The sequence below is a fragment of the Lepus europaeus genome, unplaced genomic scaffold (assembly GCF_033115175.1).
Source record: "Lepus europaeus isolate LE1 unplaced genomic scaffold, mLepTim1.pri SCAFFOLD_41, whole genome shotgun sequence".
Lineage (NCBI taxonomy): Eukaryota > Metazoa > Chordata > Mammalia > Lagomorpha > Leporidae > Lepus > Lepus europaeus.
The window spans coordinates 2,354,575-2,369,334 of record NW_026909285.1 but is presented as its reverse complement, the minus strand read 5'-3'; positions in this window follow the sequence as shown (position 1 = coordinate 2,369,334).

Below are 14,760 nucleotides of genomic sequence, written 5' to 3'. Positions count from 1 at the left end.
TTATGCACTTGCCTAACGAAAAGACTTTGCTTTTCTCCAAAACCATCTTTACTATGATTTTCTCGGTCCATTGCATATGAATTCCACACCAGATTACTGGATATGACTGGATGAAACCTGAAATATCCGGTTTTCTTTTGGCTAACTCAATCCCAGATATTGCTACATCCTCTGTGTCTGTGTTCCTGATAATAGCCAAGGACTTCATTGTTTTGAATGTTTTTTATCAGCAACATTTAATTTTGTACTTGGAATCACTAATTGGTTTCACATGGAGACACCAGCTGTACACATTCGTATTTTCTAGGAAGAAATTTAGAGGAACTGCGGCAAACAAACTTGATATTTCTGTTTGTATCGATGACATTTGATGCACTTGCCTAACGAAAAGACTTTGCTTTTCTCCAAAACCATTTTTGCTATGATTTTTTAGGTTCATTGCATAGGAATTCCATACCACTTTGTCCGGATATGACTGGATGAAACAGAAATATCCAGTTGTGTTTTGGCTAACACAATCCGAAATATTGTGAAGGCCTCTGTGTTTGTGTTTTCTGGAAATTATCGATGGACTTTATTGTTTTGAATATTTTTAACAGGGAACATTTACTTTTGTACCGTAGAAACACTGCTTGGTTCATCATGGGGACACCAGCTCTACACATTCCTATTTTTCTAGGGAGAAAGCTAGAGGAACTGCGGCAAACAAACATGATATTGCTGTTTGTTTAGATGACATTTTATGCACTTGCCTAACGAAAAGACTTTGCTCTTCTCCAAAACCATTTTGACTGTGATTTTCTCGTTCCATTGCATACGAATTCCACACCAGTTTGTCCGGATATGACTAGATGAAACCGGAAATATCCGGTTTTGTTTTGTTTACCTCAATCCCAGATATTGCTACAGCCTCTGTGTTTGTGTGTTCTGGATATTATCTATGGACTTATTGTTTTGAAATTTTTTTTAATCGGGGAACATTTTACTTTGAGCTTGGATACAGTAATTGGTTCCACATGGAGACACCAGCTCTACGTATTCATATATTCTAGGGAGAAAGCTAGAGGAACTGCGGCAAATAAACATGATTCTTCTGTTTGTATCAATGACATTTTATGCACTTGCCTAACGAAAAGACTTTGGTTTTCTCCAAAACCTTTTGTACTGTGATTTTTTTGGTTCATTGCATACAAATTCCACACCACTTTTTCCGGATATGACTGGATTAAAACAGAAACATCCGGAATTGTTTTGGCTAACTGAATCCCAGATATTGCCACAGCCTCTGTGTTTGTGTATTCCTGATATTATCCACGGACCTTATTGTTTTGAATGCTTTTTATCAGGGAACATTTAATTTTGTACCGTTGAAATACTAATTGTTCATTATGGGGACACCAGCTCTACACATTCGTATTTGCTAGGTAGAAAGCTAGAGGAACTGCGGCAAACAAACATGATATTTCTGTTTGTATCAATGACATTTTATGCACTTGCTTAACGAAAAGACTGCTTTTCTCCAAAACCATTTTTCTGTGATATTCTCGGTACACTTCATCTGAATTCCACACCAGTTTGTCCGGATATGACTAGATGAAACCGGAAATATCTGGTTTTGTTTTGGCTAACTCAATCCCAGCTATTGCTACAGCCTCTGTGTTTGTGTTTTCTAGATATTATCAACGGACTTTAGTTTTTTGAATGTTTTTTATCGGGGAACATTTTATTTTGAGCTTGGATACAGTAATTGGTTCCACATGGAGACACCTGCTCTACACATTCATATTTTCTATGGAAAAGCTAGAGGAACTGCGCCAAACAAACATGATATTTCTGTTTGTATCGATGACATTTTATGCACTTGCCCAACGAGTCTTTGCTTTTCCCAAAACCATTTTTACTGTGATTTTCTCTGTCCATTGCATCCGAATTCCAAACGACTTTTTCCGGATATGAATGGATGAAACCAGAAATATCCGGTTGTGTTTTGGCTAACTCTATCCGAAATATTGTGAAAGCCTCTGTGTTTGTGTTTTCTGGATAATATCGGTGGACTTTATTATTTTGAATATTTTTATCAGGGAACATTTCATTTTGTACAGTAGAAACACTAATTGGTTCATCATGGGGACACAAGCTCTACAGATTCGTATTTTCTAGGGAGAAAGCTAGAGGAACTGCGGCAAACAAACATGATATTTCTGTTTGTATAGATGACATTTTATGCACTTGCCTAAAGAAAAGACTTTGCTTTTCTCCAAAACCATTTTGACTGCGATTTTCTCGTTCCACTGCATACGAATTCCACAACATTTTGTGCAGATATGACTGGATGAAACCAGAAATATCCAGTTTTGTTTTGGCTAAATCAAACCCAGATATTGCTACCGCCTCTGTGTTTGTGTATTCCTGATATTATCCACGAACTTTATTGCTTTGAATGTTTTTTATCACAGAACATTTTATTTTGATGTTGGAAACACTAATTGGTTCCACATGGAGACACCAGTTCTACACATTCCTATTTTCTAGGGAGAAAGCTAGAGGAACTGCAGCAAACAAACATGATATTTCTGTTTGTATACATGACATTTTATGCACTTGCCTAACGAAAAGACTTTGCTTTTCTCCACAACCATTTTTCTGTGATTTTCTCGGTACACTTCTTCTGAATTCCACACCAGTTTGTCCAGATATGACTGGATGAAACCGGAAATATCTGGTTTTGTTTTGGTTTTGTCAATCCCAAATATTGCTACAGCCCCTGTGTTTGTGTTTTCTGGATATTATCAACGGACTTTATTGTTTTGAATGTTTTTTATCGGGGAATATTTTATTTTGAGCTTGGATACAGTAATTGGTTCATCATGGGGACACCAGCTCTACACATTCATTTTTTCTAGGGAAAAAACTAGAGGAACTGCGGCAAACAAACATGATATTTCTGTTGTATCGATGACATTTATGCACTTGCCTAATGAAAAGACTTTGCTATTCTTCAAAACCATTTTTGCTGTGATTTTCTCAGTCCATTGCATACGAATTCCACTCCAGTTTGTCCTGATATGACTGGAAGATAACAGAAATATCCGGTTGTGTTTTGGCTAACTCAATCCCAGATATTTCTACAGCCTCTGTGTTTGTGTTTTCTGGATATTAGCAATGACTTTAGCTTTTTGAATGTTGTTTATCAGGGAATATTTTATTTTGAGCTTGGATACAGTGATTGGTTCCACATGGAGACACCAGCTCTACGTATTCCTTTTTTCTAGGGAGAAATCTAGAGGAACTGCGGCAAACAAACATGATATTTCCATTTGTATAGATGACATTTTATGCAGTTTCCTAACGAAAAGACATTGCTTTTCTCCAAAGCTATTTTTACTGTGAATATCTCTGTGCTTTGCATACGAACTGCACACCAGTTTACTGGATAAGACGGGATGAAACCGGAAATATCCGCTTTTGTTTTGGCTAACTCAATCCCAGATATAGCTACAGCCTCTGTGTTTGTGTATTCCTGATATTATCCACGGACTTCATTGTTTTGAATGTTTTTTATCAGGGAACATTTAATTTTATGCTTGGAAACAGTAATTGGTGCCAAATGGAGACACCAGCTCTACAAATTCGTATTTTGTAGGGAGAAAGCTAGAGGATCTGCGACAAACAAACATGATATTTCTGTTTGTATAGATGACATTTTATGCACTTGCCTAACGAAAATACTTTGCTTTTCCCCAAAACCATTTTTATTGTGAATGTCTCGGTTCATTGCCTACGAATTCCAGACCACTTTGTCCGGATATGACTGGATGAAAACAGAGATTGCTACAGCCTCTGTGTTTGTGTATTCCCTAGATTATCCACGGACTTCATTGTTTTGAAAGTTTTTTGTCAGGGAACATTTAATTTTGATCTTGGAAACAGTAATTGGTGCCAAATGGAGACACCAGCTCTACAAATTCGTATTTTGTAGGGAGAAAGCTAGAGGATCTGCGACAAACAAACATGATATTTCTGTTTGTATAGATGACATTTTATGCACTTGCCTAACGAAAAGACTTTGCTTTTCTCCAAAACCATTTTTACTGTGAATATTTCGGTGCATTGCATATGAATTCCACACCAGTTTACTGGATATGATGGGATGAAACCGGTAATATCCGGTTTTGTTTGGCAAACTCAATCCCAGATATTGCTACATCCTCTGTGTTTGTGTATTCCTGAGATTATCCACGGACTTCATTGTTTTGAATGTTTTTTATCAGGGAACATTTAATTTTGTGCTTGGAATCACTAATCGGTTCCATATGGAGACACCAGCTCTGCACATTCGTATTTTCTAGGGAGAAATCTAGTGGAACTGTTGCAAACAAACATGATATTTCTGTTTGTATAAATGACATTTTATGCACTTGCCTAAAGAAAAGACTTGGCTTTTCTCCAAAACCATTTGTACTCTGATTTTCTTGGTGCATTGCTTATGAATTCCACACCAGTTTGTCCGAATATGACTGGAAGAAACCGGAAATGTCCGGTTTTGTATTGGCTAACTCAATCCCAGATATTGCTACAGCATCTATAGTTGTGTTTTTCGGGTATTATCAAGGGATTTCTTATTTTCAATGTTTTTTCTTGGGGAACATTTATTTTAATCTTAGATACACTAATTGGTTCCACATGGAGACACCAGCTCTACATATTTGTATTTTCTAGGGAGAAAGCTACAGGAACTGTGGCAAACAAACATGATATTTCTGTTTGTATAGGTGACATTTTATGCACTTGCCTAACGAAAAGACTTTGCTTTTCTCCAAAACCATTTGTACTGTGATTTTCTCGGTCCACTGCATACGAATTCCACATGAATTTGTCCGGATATGATTGGATGAAACCAGAAATATCCGGTTGTTCTTTGGCTAACTCAATGCGAAATATTATGAAAGTTTCTGTGTTTGTGCTTTCTGGATTTTATCGATGGACTTATTTGTTTTGAATGTTTTTATCAAGGAACAATTTTCTTTGTTCCGTAGAAACAATATTTGCTTCCACATGGGGATACCAGAGCTACACATTCGTATTTTCGAGGGAGAAATGTAGAGGAACTTTGGCAAAAAAGCATGATATTTCTGTTTGTATCGATGAGATTTGATGCACTTGCCTAACGAAAAGACTTTGCTTTTCTCCACAACCTTTGGTACTGTGATTTTCTCTGTCCATTGCATACGAATTCCACACCACTTTGTCCAGATATGACTGGATGAAAACAGAAATATCCAGTTTTGTTTTGACTAACTCAATCCCAGATATTGATACAGCTACTGTGTTTGTGTATTCCTGATATTATCCACAGACTTTATTGTTTTGAATGTTTTTTATCAGGCAATTTTTAATTTTGTGCTTGGAAACACTAATTGCTTCACCAGGGGAACACCAGCTCTACATATTCATATTTTCTAGGGAGAAAGCTAGATTAACTGCGGCAAACATGATATTTATGTTTGTGTAGATGACTTTTTAGGCACTTGCCAAAACCATTTTTAGTGTGATTTTCTCAGTCCATTGCATACGAACTCTAAAGCACTTTGTCCAAATATGACTCGATGACACCGGAAATATCCGGTTTTGTTTTGGCTAACTCAATCCCAGATATTGCTACAGCCTCTGTGTTTGTTTTTTCTGGATGCTTTCAATGGACTTTATTGTTTTGAATGTTTTTTATTGGGTAACATTTTATTTTGAGTTTGGATACAGTAATTGGTTCCACATGGGGACACCTGCTATACATATTCCTATTTCTAGGGAGAAAGCCAGAGGAACTGCGGCAAACAAACATGATATTTCTGTTTGTATAGATGACATTTTATGCACTTGCCTAATGAAAAGACTTTGCTTTTCTCCAAAACCATTTGTACTGTGATTTTCTCGGTCCATTGCATACGAATTCCAAACCAGTTTCTCTGTATATGACTCGGTGAAACCAGAAATATCCGGTTGTGTTTTGGCTAACTCAATCCAAAATACGGCTACAGCCTCTGTGTTTGTGTTTTCTGGATATTATCTATAGATTTTATTGTTTTGAATGTGTTTATCAGGGAACATTTAATTTTGTACCGTTGAAAAACTGATTGATTCATCATGGGGACACCAGCTCTACACATTCGTATTTTCTAGGGAGAAAGCTAGAGGAACTGCGGCAAACAAACAGGATATTTCTGTTTGTATCGATGACATTTTATGCACTTCCCTAACGAAAAGACTTTACTTTTCTACAAAAGCATTTTTACTGTGATTTTCTTGGTCATTGCATACTAATTCCACACCACTTTGTCCGGATAAGACTGGATGAAAACAGAAATATCCTGTTGTGTTTTGGCTAACTCAATCCCATATATTGCTACAGCCTCTGTGTTTGTGTATTCCTGATATTATCCACGGACTTTATTGTTTTGAAAATTTTTTATCAGGGAATTTTTAATTTTGTGCTGCGAAACACTAATTGCTTCATCAGGGTAACACCAGCTCTACACATTCATATTTTCTAGGGAGAAAGCTAGTGGAACTGCGGCAAACAAACATGATATTTCTGTTTGTATCGATGACATTTTATGCACTTGCCTGGCGAAAAGATGCTGCTTTTCTCCAAAACCATTTTTACTGTGATTTTCTCAGTCCATTGCATATGAATTCTAAAGCACTTTGTCCAGATATGACTGGATGAATCCAGAAATATCCAGTTGCGTTTTGGCTAACTCAATCCGAAATATTGCTACCGCCTCTGTATTTGTGTTTTCCAGATCTTATTGATGGACTTTATTGTTTTGAATATTTTTATCAGGGAATATTTAATTTTGTACCGTTGAAACACTAATTGGTTCATCATGTGAACACCAGCTCTAAACTTTCCTATTTTCTACGGAGAAAGCTAGAGGAACTGCGGCAAACAAACATGATATTTCTCTTTGTATAGATGACATTTTATGCACTTGCCTAACGAAAAGACTTTGCTTTTCTCCAAAACCATCTTTACTATGATTTTCTCGGTCCATTGCATATGAATTCCACACCGCTTTGTCCGGAAATAACTGGATGAAACCAGAAATAACCGGTTGTGTTTTGGCTAACTCAATTGGAAATATTTGAAAGACTCTGTGTTTGTGTTTTCTGGATATTATCGATGGACTTTCTTGTTTTGAATGTTTTTATCAGGGAACATTTAATTTTGTACCATTGAAACACTAATTGGTTCATCATGGGAACACCAGCTCTACAGATACGTATTTTCTAGGTAGAAAGCTAGAGGAACTGCGGCAAACAAACATGATATTTCTGTTTGTATCGATGACATTTTATGCACTTACCTAACGCAAAAACTTTGCTTTTCTCCAAAACCATTTTTACTGTGATTTTCTCGGTCCATTGCATACGAATTCCACACCACTTTGTCCGGATATGACTGGATGAAACCAGAAATATCCGGTTGTGTTTTGGCTAACTCAATCCCAGATATTGCTACAGCCTCTGTATTTGTGTTTTCTGGACATTATCGATGGACTTTCTAGTTGTGAATGTTTTTATCAGGGAACATTTCATTTTGTACCGTTGAAACACCAACTGCTTCACTATGAGAACACCAGCTCTACAGATTCCTATTTTCTAGGGGGAATTCTAGAAGAACTACGGCAAGCAAATATGATATTTCTGTTTTTATAGATGTCATTTAATGCACTTGACTAACGAAAAGATTTGCTTTTCTCCAAAATCATTTATACTGTGATTTTCTCAGTAAATCCCATACAATTCCACACCAGTTTGTTCAGATATGACTGGATGAAACCGGAAATGTGCGGTTTTGTTTTGGGTAACTCAATCTCAGATATTGCTACAGCCCCTGTGTTTGTCTTTTCTGGATAATATCTATGGACTTTATTGTTTGGAATGTTTTTTTTTACGGGGAATATTTTATTTTGAGTTTGGATACAGTAATTGGTTCCACATGGAGACACCAGCTCTACATATTCGTATTTTCTAGGGAGAAAGCTAGAAGAACTGCGGCAAACATACATGATATTTCTGTTTCTATAGATGACATTTTATCTACTTACCTAATGAAAAGACTTTGCTTTCCTCCAAAACCATTGTTAATGTGATTTTCTCGGTCCATTGCAAAAGAATTCCACACCAGTTTATTCGGATATGACTGGATGAAAATGGAAATATCCGGTTGTGTTTTGGCTAACTCATTCCGAAATATTGTGAAAGCCTCTGTGTTTGTGTTTTCTGGATATTATCGTTGGACTTCATTGTTTTGAATGTTTTCATGAAGAAACATTTAATTTTGTACCGTAGAAACTTTAATTGGTTCCACATGGACACACCAGCTCTACACATTCGTATTTTCTAGGCAGAAAGCTAGAGGAACTGCGGCAAACAAATATGATATTTCTGTTTGTATAGATGACATTTTATGCACTTGCCTGGCGAAAAGACTTTGCTATTCTCCAAAATCAATTTTACTGTGATTTTCTCAGTCCAGTGCATCCGAATTCCCCACCAGTTTAACGGATATGACTGGATGAAACCAAAAATATCCGGTTTTGTTTTGGCTAACTCAATCCCAGATATTTCTATAGCCTCTGTGTTTGTGTATTCTTGATATGATCCATGGATTCTATTGTTTTGAATATTTTTTTTAGGGGACATTTAATTTTGTGGTTTGAAACACTAATTGGTTCCACATGGAGACACCAGCTCTACACATTCGTATTTTCTAGGGAGAAATGTAGAGGAACTGCAGCAAACAAACATGATATTTCGGTTTGTATCGATGACATTTGATGCACTTGCCTAACGAAATGACTTTGCTTTTCTCCAAAACCATTTTTACTCTGATTTTCTCTGTCCATTGCATATGAATTCCACACCACTTTGTCCGGATATGACTGGATGAAAACAGAAATATCCAGTTTTGTTTTGACTAACTCAATCCCAGATATTGATACAGCTACTGTGTTTGTGTATTCCTGATATTATCCACAGACTTTATTGTTTTGAATGTTTTTTATCAGGCAATTTTTAATTTTGTGCTTGGAAACACTAATTGCTTCATCAGGGGAACACCATCTCTACATATTCATATTTTCTAGGGAGAAAGCTAGAGGAACTGTGGCAAACAAACATGATATTTCGGTTTGTATAGATGACATTTTATGCACTTGCATAACGAAAAGACTTTGCTTTTCTCCAAAACCACTTTACTGTGATTTTCTCTGTCCATTGCATAGGAATTCCAAATGACTTATTCCGGATATGACTGGATGAAATCAGAAATATCTGGTTGTGTTTTGGCTAACTCAATCCGAAATATTGTGAAAGCCTCTGTGTTTGTGTTTTCTGGATATTATCAACGGACTTTATTGTTATGAATGTTTTTTACCGGGGAACATTTTATTTTGAGCTTGGATACAGTAATTGTTTCCACATGGAGACACCAGCTGAACATATTCGTATTTTCTAGGTAGAAAGCTATAGGAACTGTGGCAATCAAACATGATATTTCTTTTGTATTGATGACATTTTATCCACTTGCCTAACGAAAAGGCTTTGCTTTTGTCCAAAACCACTTTGCTGTGATTTTCTCGGTCCACTGCATACGAATTCCAAACGACTTTTTCCAGATATAACTCGATGAAACCAGAAATATCTTGTTGTGTTTTGGCTAACTCAATCCGAAATATTGCGAAAGCCTCTGTGTTTGTGATTCTGGATATTATTGATGGACTTTATTGTTTTTAAAATTTTTATCAGGGAACATTTAGTTTTGTAACGTAGAAACATTAATTGGTTCCACATGGAGACACCAGCTCTACACATTCGTATTTTCAACGGAGAAAGCTAGAGGAACTGTGGCAAACTAACATGATATTTCTGTTTGTATAGATGACATTTTTGGCAATTGCCTAACGAAAAGACTTTGCTTTTTCCAAAACCATTTTTCTGTGATTTTCTCGGTACACTTCATAAGAATTCCACACCAGTTTGTCCGGATATGACTGGATGAAACTGGAAATATCCGGTTTTGTTTTGGCTAACTCAATCCCAGATATTGCTACAGCCTCTGTGTTTGTGTTTTTCAGGTATTATCCACGGACTTTATTGTTTTGAATGTTTATTATCAGGGAAAATTTAATTTTGTGCTTGGTATCACTAATTGGTTACACATAGAGACACCAGCTCTACACATTCGTATTTTCTAGGGAGAAAGCTATTAAACTACGCAAACAAACATGATATTTCTGTTTGTATAGATGACATTTTATGCACTTGCCTAACGAAAAGACTTTGCTATTCTCCAAAACCATTTTTACTGTGAATATCTCGGTCCATTGCATCCGAATTCCACAGCAGTTCACTGGATATGACTGGATGAAAACAGAAATATCCGGTTGTGTTTTGGCTAACTCAATCTGAAATATTGGGAAGGCCTCTGTGTTTGTGTTTTCAGGATATTATCGATGGACATTGTTGTTTTGAATGTTTTTATGAGGGAACATTTCATTTTGTACCGTTGAAACACTAACTGGTTCATCATGGAGACACCAGCTCTACACATTCCTATTTTCTAGGGAGAATGCTAGAGGAACTGCGGCAAACAAACATGATATTTCTGTTTGTATAGATGACATTTTATGCACTTGCCTAACGAAAAGACTTTGCTTTTCTCCAAAATCATTTTACTGTGAATATCTCGGTCCATTGCTTACGAATTGCACACTAGTTTACCAGATATGACTAGATGAAAATAGAAATATCCGGTTTTGTTTTGGATAACTCAATCCCAGATATTGCTACAGACTCTGTCTTTCTGTTTTCTGGATATTTTCAACGGACTTCATTGTTTTGTATGTTTTTTATCGGGGAACATTTAATTTTCTGCTTGGAAACACTAATTGGTACCACATGGAGACACCAGCTCTACACATTCGTATTTTCTAGGGAGAAAGCTAGAGGAACTGCGGCAAACAAACATGATATTTCTGTTTCTATAGATGACAATTTTTACACTTGCCTAACGAAAAGACTTTGCTTTTCTCCAAAACCATTTGTACTGTGATTTTCTCGGTCCATTGCATACGAATTCCACACCAATTTTTCCGGATATGACTGGATGAAACCGGAAATATCCGGTTTTGTTTTGGCTAACTCAATCCCAGATATTGCTACAGCCTCTGTGTTTGTGTTTTCTGGATATTATCAATGGACTCATTGTTTTGAATATTTTTATCAGGGAACATTTAATTTTGTACCGCTGAAACACTAATTGGTTCATCATGGAGACACCAGCTCTACACATTTGTATTTTCTAGGGAGAAATCTAGAGGAAATTTGGGAAACAAACATTATAATTCTGTTTGTATAAATGACATTTTATGCACTTGCCTAATGAAAAGACTTTGCTTTTTTCCAAAACCATTTGTACTGTGATTTTCTGGGTCCATTGCATACAAATTCCACACCGCTTTGTCCGCATATGTCTGCATGAAACCAGAAGTATCCGGTTTTGTTTTGGCTAACTCAATCCCAGATATTGCTACAGCAACTGTGTTTGTGTATTCCTGATATTATCCACAGACTTTATTGTTTTGAATGTTTTTTATCAGGGAACATTTAATTTTCTGCTTGGAAACACTAATTGTTTCCACATGGAGTCACGAGCTGTACACATTCGTATTTTCTACGGAGAAAGCTAGAGGAAGTACGGCAAACAAACATGATAATTCTGTTTGTATAGGTGACATTTTATGCACTTTCCTAACGAAGACTTTCCTTTTCTCCAAAGCCATTTTTACTGTGATTTTCTCGGTCCATTGCATATGAATTCCACACAAGTTTGCCCGAATATGACTTGATGAAACCGGAAATATCCGGTTTTGTTTTGGCTAACTCAATCCCAAATATTGCTACAGCCTCTGTGTTTGTATATTCCTGATATTATCCACGGAATTTATTTTTTTGAATGTTTTTTTGCAGGGAACATTTATTTTTGTACTGTGGAAACACTTACTGGTTCATCATGGGGACACCAGCTCTACACATTCGTATTTTCTAGAGAGAAAGCTGGAAGAACTGCAGCAAACAAATATGATATTCTGTTTGTATCGATGACATTTTATGCACTTGCCTAACGAAAAGACTTTGCTTTTCTCCCAAACAATTTTACTGTGATTTTCTCGGTCCATTACATACGAATTCCACACCACTTTGTCCGGATATGAATGGATGCAACCAGAAATATCCGGTTGTGTTTTGGCTAACTCAATCCTAAATATTGCTACAGCCCCTGTGTTTGTGTATTCCTAATATTTTCCTCGGACTTCATTTTTTTCAATTTTTTTTTCAGGGAACATTTATTTTTTTGCTTGGAAACACTAATTGGTTCCACATGGAGACACCAGTTCTACACATTCGTATTTTCTAGGGAGAAAGGTAAAGGAACTGCCGCAAACAAAGATGATATTTCTGTTTGTATAGATGACATTTTATGCACTTGCCTAACAAAAAGACTTTGCTTTCCTCCAAATCCATTTATACTGTGATTTTCTCTGTCCATTGCATACAAATTCCACACCAGTTTGTCCGGGTATGATTAGAAGAAACTAGAAATATCCTGTTGAGTTTTTGCTAACTCAATCTGAAATATTGCTACAGCATATGTGTTTCTGTTTTCTGGATATTACCCATGGACTCATTGTTTTGAATGTTTTTATCCGGGAACATTCAATTTTGTACCGTTGAAACTCTAATTGTTTCCACATGGAGACATCAGCTCTACATATTCGTATTTTCTAAGGAGAAAGCTAGAGGAACTGTGGGAAACAAACATGATATTACTCTTTGTATAGATGACATTTTATGCACTTGCCTAACGAAAAGACTTTACTTTTCTCCAAAATCATTTGTACTGTGATTGTCTCGGTCCATTGCATACGAATTCCACACCAGTTTGTCCGGCTATGACTGGATGAAAGCGGAAATATCCGGTTTTGTTTTGGCTTACTCAATCACAGATATTGCTACAGCCTCTGTGTTTGTGTATTCCTGATATTATCCACGGACTTTATTGTTTTGAATGTTTTTTATCAGGGAACATTTCATTTTGTGCTTGAAAACACTAATTGGTTCAACATGGAGACACCAGCTCTACACATTCGTATTTTCTAGGGAGAAAGCTAGAGGAACTGTGGCAAACAAACATGATATTTCTGTTTGTATCAATGATATTTTATCTACTTCCCTAATGAAAAGACTTTGCTTTTCTCCAAAACCATTTTTACTCTGATTTTCTCGGTCCCTTGCATACGAATTCCACACCAGTTTGTCCGGATATGACTGGATGAAAACAGAAATATGCGGTTGTGTTTTGGCTGACTCAATCCCAATATTGCTACAGCCTCTGTGTTTGTGTTTTCTGGATATTATCGGTGGACTTTATTGTTTTGAATGTTTTTATCAGTGAACTTTTAATTTTGTACTGTTGAGTCACTAATTGGTTCATCATGGAGAGACCAGCTCTACACATTCGTATTTTCTAGGGAGAAAGCTAGAGGAACTGCGGCACACAAACATGATATTTCTGATTGTATAGATGACATTTTATGCACTTGCCTAACAAAAAGTCTTTGCTTTTCTCCAAAACATATTTTACTGTGAATAACTCAGTCCATTGCTTACGAATTCCACACCAGTTTACCGGATATGTCTGGATGAAACCGGATATATCCAGTTTTGTTTTGCCTAACTCAATCCCAGATATTGCTACAGCCTGTGTGTTTCTGTATTCCTGATATTATCCACGTACTTTATAGTTTTGATTTTTTTTTATCAGGGAACATTTAATTTTGTGCTTGGAATCACTAATTGGTTCCACATGGAGACACCAGCTCTACACATTCGTGTTTTGTATGGAGTGAGCTAGAGTCACTGTGACAAAAAAATATGATATTTTTGTTTGTATTGATGACATTTTATGCACTTGCCTAAAGAAAAGACTTTGCTTTTCTCCAAACCATTTTTACTGTGATTTTCTCGGTCCAGTGCATACGAATTCCTAACGACTTTTTCCGCATATGACTGCATGAAACCAGAAATATCCGGTTGTGTTTTCGCTAACTCAATCTGAAATATTGTGAAAGCCTCTGTATTTGTGTTTCTGGATATTATCGATGGACTTTATTGTGTTGAATATTTTTATCAGGGAACATTTAATTCTGTACCGTAGAAACACTAATTGTTTCCACATGGAGACACTAGCTCTACACTTTCGTATTTTCTAGGGAGACAGCTAGAGGAACTGCGGCAAATAAACATGATATTTCTGTTTGTATAGATGACATTTTATGCACTTGCCTGACGTAAAGACTTTCTTTTCTCCAAAACTATTTTCCTGTGATTTTCTCGGTAAACTTCATATGTATTCCACACCAGTTTGTCCGGATATGACTGGATGAAACCGGAAATATTTGGTTTTGTTTTGGCTAACTCAATCCCAGATATTGCTACAGCCTCTGTGTTTGTGTATTCCTGAGATTATCCAAGGACTTTATTGTTTTGAATGTTCTTTTTTTTTATCAGGGAACATTTAATTTTTTGCTAGGAATCACTAATTGGTTCCACATGGAGACACCAGCTCTACACTTTCGTATTTTTTAGGGAGAAAGCTAGAGGAACTGCGACAAACAAGCAAGATATTTCTGTTTG